This window comes from Leiobunum rupestre, chromosome 3 (genome assembly GCF_980474605.1).
Source record: "Leiobunum rupestre chromosome 3, qqLeiRupe1.1.hap1, whole genome shotgun sequence".
NCBI classification, from domain to species: Eukaryota; Metazoa; Arthropoda; class Arachnida; order Opiliones; family Sclerosomatidae; genus Leiobunum; species Leiobunum rupestre.
This window is the reverse complement of record NC_143386.1, coordinates 51,086,862-51,096,544: the sequence shown is the minus strand read 5'-3', so window position 1 is coordinate 51,096,544 and position 9,683 is coordinate 51,086,862. Positions and strand designations below refer to the sequence as shown.

Genomic DNA, 9,683 nt, shown 5'->3' with positions numbered 1-9,683 from the left:
ACTCGTGATATTGGTTCAAGTGTCAAGCGTACTACAATGATATTAAAATGAAGTTTAAAAATATTTCCATTCTACTTTAACAACGAATATTCCATGACGTCAAAACACTTCAATTCAAATTAACCGCGTCCCCCGGGGTAATCTGCGCACGCGCCGCCTAGGTTATCAATTTTTACATCATTTCAACTTATTCCGTACGATAAAGCTTGATAAGATATACGTTCAAGTATCTTTCGAGATAAGCGTAGATAAATGAACAAGTTGGCCTGGACACAATATGTTGATCTACGAGAAAACAAATCGTCGCGAGAAATATCATAAATACATTGACTTTTCGACGATTTTACCCCCATTTCACCCTTTAAATCCCGGATCCCGACGATCCCGATCCCGGGAGTGGCGTCAGACCCTCACTTTCCTTCTACTGAGATAATTCTAAGTTGAAGAAAACGGTGAATTTGTCTCTGACACAGATGAGTTAGCCCACAAGTTTCAAAAATACTTTTAACGTCTAGGGGAGCCTATCAGTGATGCCAGCTGTAATAATATCGCAACCAATATGCCTCGAAATCCTAATGAGAGCCATTCTTTTCTAAATCTAGGTGTTAAGGAAAAAGATATCTTAGGAATTATAAAAAACTAAAATCCAAAGAAGTCATCAGGCTCTGATCATGTACCGGTCATCATTGTTAAAGGTTGCCAAGAAATATTTTCTCCTTTGCTTACTCGATTTGTAGGGACTACAGCGCTTTCCTAAACAGCATTTGTTTAATCAGCATTTTTCAAATCAGCGTTTTGTCAAAATAGCGTATTGTCATAACAGCGTTTCTTTATACAGCGTTTCCCAAAACAACAAATTGTTCAAACGGCACTTTGTCTTAGCGGCGGTTCTCAAAACCGTATTTTGTCGAGACAGCGTTTCCCAAAACGGCGCTGCTTTCTATAGCACTAATAATATAGGCCTATTGTAATACATATTTTTCTGGAATTTTGGCAAATTTCATTACCTAATGCCTTCTGCCTATAGTTAGTATTGCAAACTTACCTAACCTAACCGGTTTCAATCTTACCGGTACACCGGGCTATAAATCTGATGCATGTCCAACCTAACCTAACCTAACCCCTAAAGTTCATATGTATGTATGTTGTACATTTTCCATCGTCAATTCATATAAATTTTAAGAAACCTCTGTCTTGACCAAAACCGCTGTTTCAAAATCGCTAAATTGAGAAACGCTATTATCAGTAACGAAATCTTATGAAGACCAACGGCACTATAACGAATGTCTCTTATATCTCCAACCGAGGCATTCCTCAGGGTTCCTATCTCGGACCACTATTCTTCATAATCTTCACAATCGATTTAAAACAACAAGCGAACACGACCTCCAAAATCAAAGCATACGCCGATGACCATAAAAATTATAATGTTATAAAATCTACGAGTGATCGCCGAATTCTTAACGATAGTGTCAGCCAAATTAATACCTGGGGATTCAGAATCGTTTGCCTCTGAATAGTGCCAAAACGGAAGTTATCTCTATTACACGGAAACATAACAGCATAGTTTACCCATACGAAATTGACGGAACTATTTTAACCCGTAAGACTTCTCTTAAAGACCTAGAGCTCTATTTCGACCAAAAACTGTATTTCTCGTTACATATAGAAAACTTGAAACTGGATTGTACCCGAAGATTATACGCTATTCTTAACATTGCCAGAAACTTAAACTCTTCAAAAAATTTCGTATTATTATACATATCACTTGTGAGGACTAAAATTGAATATTATCTCCATAATATTGTGGAAAGTATACAGATCAAATTTGCAAAATTATATTACCAGAATGTTCATCCTGTTGAAAATTATAGGTACAGAGTTGTTATGGAAAATGCAATCTTCCTAAACTAGATAATCGACTTCGTTACCACGAAGTCATGTTTGTATACAATCTTTTAAATGGCGGGGTGGATTGCATTAGCCTTTTAAACAGCATACATTTCAGAGCGTCTAAAATCAATACAAAACTGAATTGGTTATTTCAAGTGGCAGAGCTCCAATCTAAAAATCCACTATCCAAAATCTTAATAGCAAGTAATGAAATATGTAACGACATTGATTTATTTGAAAATTCAAAAGCAAAATTTAAAAACACTCTGCAAAAAACTTCTCAATATTTCTTTACTTTTCTAAAAACTATATATGCCAAATCAAATAGATGATACTTAAACTTCGAGAAAACTTAATGTAACCATGCTTTAGAATTTATAAATCATAAAAACTAATTTAAATTAGATTTAGACTTTGCTGTATCTTTATTGTATTGTTCTTTTCTTTAAGACTTCTAATGTGTATACCCTCTGACAAGTATAAAATGTTCATTCAAATGTTGTAATATAAAACCAAAAATTACAACCCTGTATAGTTATAAAAAGTACTCAATTTGTATGTTATTATACAGGAAATAAACACTTTTTGAATTGAATTTTGAATAATTATAATTTAATAATATCTACTGGGTGATTAATGATAATACGAAAAAAACAGTGTTTGCAGGCAATAATAAACTGTTTAGATTAATTGAAAATGTTAACGATTATGTAAGTTTTGATATGGACTTGAATAGAGTAAATAAATTTAGTATTGAAAATTGTATTCCACTTAACAGTTTAAAGCTAGTGTCGGCTCAACGGAAAGTAGCTCTTTTTTCAACAGATTTCGCTAGCGTTGAAATCAAAACATGACGCTTACGCTACATTTCGACCCAAAAGCCGGGTCATAAAAGTACCCCTCGCGTTGATTGACTCGTTTATATATTTTCACAATAACTTAAATTATTTTCATTTTTAACAATATATTTGATATGGTATATACAGTAGCGGCGCTAAGGTTTTTTCACAGGTGGGCTAATTATTTTGTGGCCCTTACAACTTTAGTGACCCCTTATAAATTTTCCAGGAAGCGAGAAGAGCAAGGTCGTTTTATTGTTGCGGCTCTCGTCGCGTTTACTGGACCCCCTATGACCTTGTATCCGACCTGGAGGGGACACGTGCATGCCCGGGGTATTTCCCTAAATTACCTTTCTTTTCTTTCTATTGTCCATTCAACTTTTTCTCAATTTCCACTCCCTTCCTCCGGAATCTATCTGTTTATGGTCTACCAGACTTGGAAATAGTGATATTTTTAACAGGGGTCCTACGGGCTCCCGACCCCCTCCCCATAACTTTATTTTTATTGAGAGCCACTGGCCCAAGGGGGTTCAGAAGCGGCGTAAAAAAAGAAATGTCCATGATATTTGTAATAAATATTTTTTAATTAATTTGGGAGCCATGGTGGCCCGCAACCCCCGTTCGAGTTCGAATGATTTATTTTAAAGGGAATATAACCTGCAAAGTAATCTTTATGGAAGACCCCGTTAAATTTTTCAAATTTCCCTGTACAGTGGCGCCAAACATTTTTAGAGCGAAAGGCAAGAGCGGCCAGAGCTGCAAACTTTGGTGTTCCACACCAAATACCTGAGGTTATATTCCCTTTAAGGGTAACCTGATTTTTTTAAGAGCCATTGGCCCCCAGACTCCCGCTATTTCCAAGTCTGTGGTCTACTATCTCATTGAGTAAACAAATTGATTTTGAAAGTTTTTTTTCCAGAAAAACGTTTCTTGGCAATAAAACAAATTTCTAGAGATAAAGAAAATTCATAAATTCAAATATGTGGCCTCTTAATTATAAATATGTGGCCCTTTTAATATAAATATATGGCCCGTCTCAGAAATGCAGGGGGGCTTAAGCCCTCTTCAGCCCACCCTTAGCGCCGCTAATGGGTATATAATTTAGGTTTAAGTCCACTAACAATTGTAAGTAGAGTAAGTTGTCTAATTATAATAATTATAAATGGTTGTCACGTTATCGTTTCGCTATTTGGAATTTTAGTTTCCCTGTGCCAAAGATTCGTCGTTTTTAAGAAGAATCGTCCAGATTCATGGCCATCTCTAATACCACGAGCCTTATCATAATACAGATGGCAATGATAGACCCGACAGTTGCTTTAAGAACTATTGTTGTTACGTTTACCCGAAAATCTAGATTGTAGACCATTGGACCGAAATCCCATTCGTCCGAATGTACCATTTAACCGAATCCCAATCGACCGAAAACCGCGTTTTGCGCGGTTTTCAATCAATATAACGTTGGTGATACATTTTTATATATCGTAGGGTACGTGACGATAGTATATCTAATTTGGACAAAACTATGTCTTAAATATTTATTATTTCGTACCGATGTGTATTTTTAGACCTTTTACCCTTGAAATTCGATATTTTCCGGGTTTAATTTTTGAAAATAATCTTGATAAGACCCAACGTGAAATAGTTGCCTACCATATCTAACCTAACCCAACCCAATCTAACCTAACCTAACTTAACCCAACCCAACCCGAACTAACCTAACCTAACCCAACCCAACACAACCTGAACTAACCTACCCGAAGTGAAAACGAACCAGATTTAAATTTTCCGTTCAACCGAATCCCGCTATGTTGGGCTATAAACGAAAATACGTTTCGGTTCAATGGGATTCGATCGAACGGGATTCGGTCCAATAGTATTTAACCGAAAATCTAAGGTTATAACATATCTCTATAAAATGGCAAATTTATTATAAAGTGAGTCGATTATACAAGAGATTTGGACATAATATTCGACAAGAAACTGCACTTTAGTCTGCATGTTTATAATCTAAAGGCTCAGTGTATTTCCAGACTTTTAAAAATGGCCAAGTCAATTATTTCCGCGACATTATATAAACAACTCTACGTACAATCATTCGTGCCAAGGACGAATATTGCTCCACGGTTTGGGCAGGGTGTAGTTATTATATTAAAATTCAAACTAAGCGTATTTAAAAGAAAATTTTGTTATTTATATGCTTGTAATTTTACTAAACCTAAATAATTAAGATATGGTACAATTCTGGACACCCTTAAAATTGATACTATATTAAATTGTCTAGACTTCAGTGACATCATTTTTGTTTATAAACTGATAATAAAAAAACTACGTATGTTGTTCTTATCTCGTATCTAGTTTGGAATTTTAAATACCCAGGAAAAATACTCGAAACGCGGATGTATTTTATTTTCAAAATAGAAAATCTATAAACCCAATAACACGGATTCGAAATAATTATAACAAAATCAATGAAAATTGTGTAAAACCACTATATTTATTTAATATATATATATTTATTTAATCCTTGGTACGATTTATTTAGAAATTATCTTCGGATTAATCTTAGCCAAATTTCTGTAAATAATAATTAAATTGGTATATACTAGGACTGACATAATTTTAAGATAACATATGCTCTTTTTGCTTATTTAGCAAAAGCACATCGCACTTCTTCTATGGGATTTGGCTTTCGATATTTTTTTCAAATTGAACATGTTGTTAAGCTTGATCAAAGGAGCAAAATTGTCCATTGCCATTTTTCCCTAGCTCCTATAGTTTGTCCAGTATCAGCGGTCAAAAGTGGACCAAACTTAATATAGTATATTTGTTAAAAGAAGTCACGGCCCATAGGTTAGCGCTCTACGCTCGCGCGTCGCTAGTCCGGGTTCACTGTCAATAGAGTTTTCTTGCCAAGATGTTTACACCTCTACTTCTTTATTCATTATTTATTTTACCGCCGTCAATTCGCCGAAAAAGGTTTCAGGAAAGATATTTTTGATTACAGTAGAACTCACGAAACTCAAAAGAAAAAGTATTGTATGGAGATATGACGCGAAGTTACGTAACCTACTTGTATGAAAAACAAAGATTAGTCGATTTTCAAGTCGATATTTCTCTAGAAATATAAGAGTTACCAGTGTAATTTTTCTTTTAATCGAAAGGTTTACTAACGTAGAGTAGCATATATCAATATGAACGAGCTCTACAAGGTCGTTATGGAGATATGACGCGAAGTTACGTAACCTACTTGTATGAAAAACAAAGATTAGTCGATTTTCAAGACGATATTCCTTTAGAAATATAAGAGTTACCAGTCTAATTTTACTTTTAATCGAAAGGTTTAATAGCGTAGAGTAGCATATATCAATATGAAGGAGCTCTACAAGGTCGTTATGGAGATATGACGCGAAGTTACGTAACCTACTTGTATGAAAAACAAAGATTAGTCGATTTTCAAGTCGATATTTCTTTTGAAATATAAAGAGTTACCAGTCTACTTTTACTTTTAATCGGAAGGTTTAATAGCGTAGAGTAGCATATATCAATATGAAGGAGCTCTACAAGGTCGTTATGGAGATATGACGCGAAGTTACGTAACCAATTTGTAGGAAAAACAAAGATTAGTCGTTTTTCTCCCCGATTTTCAAGACGATATTTCTCGAGAACTTTGGTGTAATTAATGTTAATTCGTTAATATTATCTTTTGATTATATTGTTCATTTCACTTTTTTTTTTGGTATTATTCAGTTTTTAATTTGATCAATTTCTGTCAGGTTTCGTTCTATTTAAATATTTGTAAAATTTGTTTATCATTATTTTGTTAATTTCATAGTTCTTTGCGTTATTCAGGTTTAGATTTAATCTTTTTGTTTTATATGAAGCTAGTCTAGTTCTAATTGCTTTTGAAGTGAAACTGGCGCCATCTATGAAAGTTATACGAGGTTTAGTATCGTCTAACTTTCGAATACTTTTTCTTTTGAGTTTCGTGAGTTCTACTGTATTCAAAAATATCTTTTGTGAAACCTTTTTCGGCGAATTGACGGCGGTATTTATTTTCTCGCAAATTATTATTCGATGAATTTTATTCAATATTTTTTAGCAATAATAAAATAAAACAAACCTTAAAAGAAATACTTAAGAAAGCAGAATATATATGATTAACCGTTTCGTTGAATCCCGGCCACATTCAACACTCGCTGATACGAAAGTATCAGTCACACCACAACAGATCAAACACTTATTTATCGATTTTAGTCACACAGTCGGTTAAAGTCTCGGTCACGCGACAGTTAAAACTCAATATTTAATTATTTATTTACTGAGTTCGTTCATCGTGCGATCAGAACGAAACCAAATTCAACGCTCTGTTTTGGGAAGTATCCCGAACCTTGGCAAGAAAACTCAATTATTAGTGAGCCCACACTAGCGACGCGCGGCGGCGCGAACGCAGACCGCTAAACCACGGCCCACTGCGCATGCGCTCGCGTTCTCTCACCCCACGGCCGTCTCGAGATCTGCTTCGCGCTCATAGCGGCCCAGGCGATCGTACGAAAATCGCGTATGGGAAATTAGTTCAAAAACTTCTCACATCGTTTTCTGGCGCTAGTCTAGCCCCCCCTTGAGAAAATTCGCAGCCATGTTATCGAATGGGAGGAACTGCGCGGAACTTTGGAATTTCAATTATTATCGCGTAATGTGTAATTTTTTGTAAAATATTTTTTTTGTAATATTTAAGTTAATTAATAATAAAAAAGTTAAACACCTCTTGAGATTTTTTAGTAAAGTAAAGTTTTGAAAAACGTTATTAAAATTTGGTCATTCTGGAGCCAGCCGTCGACGTTTTCTGTATATAAATGTAAACATAAACACGTGGTTCTCCTTACAGCTGTAATTTTGCTATGTAGTAACTTCCAGAGGCCTTTGTTTTGTATTAATGTTTAAAAATTTATTTTAATTAAAGTAGTGAAATAAATGAATTTTAATTAACTAACTGACACTTGGAAGATCACTATGAATGAAAATAGTGATGGAAACTTGGAAGGTATTTAAATCTGATAAATATAATAAACCAATGTGAATTTCCCACTGAATGATACAAGACTATAAATTTAGAAAACTAAAATTTACAACTTGAGTACTTTTCAAGAAAGAGGCTTATGCACAAGTTCTTTCACTTTCTCAAATTTTGCGGACAGAGTTTTGGTAATATTTGTGATAATTGGAAGTACGACCTTTCAACAAATTAAATCAGCAATTTCATTCGGTGATTATTATTCAAATCACATTGGATGTAAGGGCATAGAGCAATTTTTGGCCACAAGTGGATTTCAATGTTTTTTTTTAAAATGGCAGGTGAATCCCGGAGATAGGGTACAGCTCTCTCTATGAATGTTGTTACTATAGCCATTAACATGATAAAGCTTTGCTGCGGATACCTAAGGTTTCCTCTGTCGGACAATTTTATCAATCCAACTAATGGTGAGTCAGAATTAGGCTGTGATACATTTTCAAGGCACAATTCGCAAAAATGTTTTTCCTCTAGGATTTGTACTACATAACCAGCCAAGTATGCGATACTTGCTAGCCGTAAGGTGCATCTCTGTGTATCTGGGTACTCATAACTTCAGATGGTAACGTAACTTCATTGCCGTTAAAAATAGTTGATAATCCATCGAGTCTAGTATCAATCATGGCTGATATATCTGTGAAGCTGTCTTGGGGAACGTTAGATGTTTTAGGTTTTGTTAATGATATAGTGCCTCTCTTAAGGTAGGATTCCAAACTGAATATAGTTTATCTTGCATCAAGCATGTCATTCCCTCCAGCCATTTTCCTGAGAATGCTGAAAAACATTTCAATAGCATCGCTCGTTAAATTTCTTGTCAAGACAAACTGGAAACCAGATTTAAGGAGGTATGACACGCAAGATATTGTAGACAATGAAGTTATTCTAATAGATATTATAGATTCATATGTTTCCTTTGTCAATATTTTCTTTAATTTGCGGATCTTTAGACCTTGATAGTAATCACTTTCCTTAAAATGTCCCACTACAAACAAATCTTGCGTGATGCGTAAGCTTCATTGACCCCAAAATCTTTTCTAGATATGTTCTTAGTCCATAATTTGCATAAACTTTCATCAACTGGAAACTGATGAAATTATACATTGATATTCTTCTTAGATTCACAAAATGGAACACAACAAATTTTTGTGGTGGACATTTTTGCAAATTAAAAATTGGCAATATTTTAAAACTTAAGTTTGAGAAATGTGAACTTAATTTAAAGAATAATAAAGGTATTTATTAAATAATATTGTGGTTATTTATTTAAAATTCTGATAAAAAATGCGAATACTGGTTTGAAAATTGTGAAAAACAAAAGAAACTTTGGTTAGGCTTAGCAATTAACTAATAAAACTCAATATAAGCATATTACTTTAATTAAATAAATGTTTTAAATGAAAACTTATTAGATAAAGATCAAATCATAAGATGTATATCCCAAACTTTCCAGAAGTTTTTGAAAAACAATGCAAAAAGGATTAACTAGTTGAATTTACCGCCATAGAAAACTATTAAATATCCCGCTAATTTTTTACATTTAAGGGGGGGCTCAGACAGCGCTCCTAGTGTTAAAAGAAGGTATTCGCGGAAATACATAGGAGAGGAAATCTTTGCCTGGGCCGCTATGAGCGCGAAGCAGATCTCGAGACGGCCGTGCTCACCTCATAGCGGCCCGCTCAATCAGCCTAAAATAGTGAATGCCATTTGTGGCCGCTACGTAGGCTGTAGCGCTATAATCTGACCCCTCTTTAACATTGAATCCTACGGAGATATGTTGGTTTTTGATTCATTATGAAAAAGATTGAGAATTAATCGGAATTTTCAAGGAAATGAAAGGTAAATCAACTCTTTTTATACGTTTTAATTACTTTTTCAAAATTTTT

The 9,683-nt window shown here is 34.4% G+C and overlaps 1 long non-coding RNA gene across 2 annotated transcripts; it reads left to right on the top strand.

The window, feature by feature from the left end:
• The first annotated feature begins 7,624 nt into the window (after positions 1-7,624).
• LOC149952521 (uncharacterized) lies at positions 7,625-8,973 on the top strand. 2 transcript variants are annotated; one of them, XR_016480063.1, is made up of 4 exons: positions 7,625-7,773; positions 8,085-8,210; positions 8,275-8,362; positions 8,917-8,973. It is a non-coding gene; the product is annotated as an uncharacterized LOC149952521 (long non-coding RNA). The 2 variants fall into 2 exon arrangements; XR_016480062.1 differs by lacking the exon at positions 8,917-8,973 and having other exon boundaries at positions 8,275-8,378.
• The last annotated feature ends 710 nt before the right edge of the window (positions 8,974-9,683 follow it).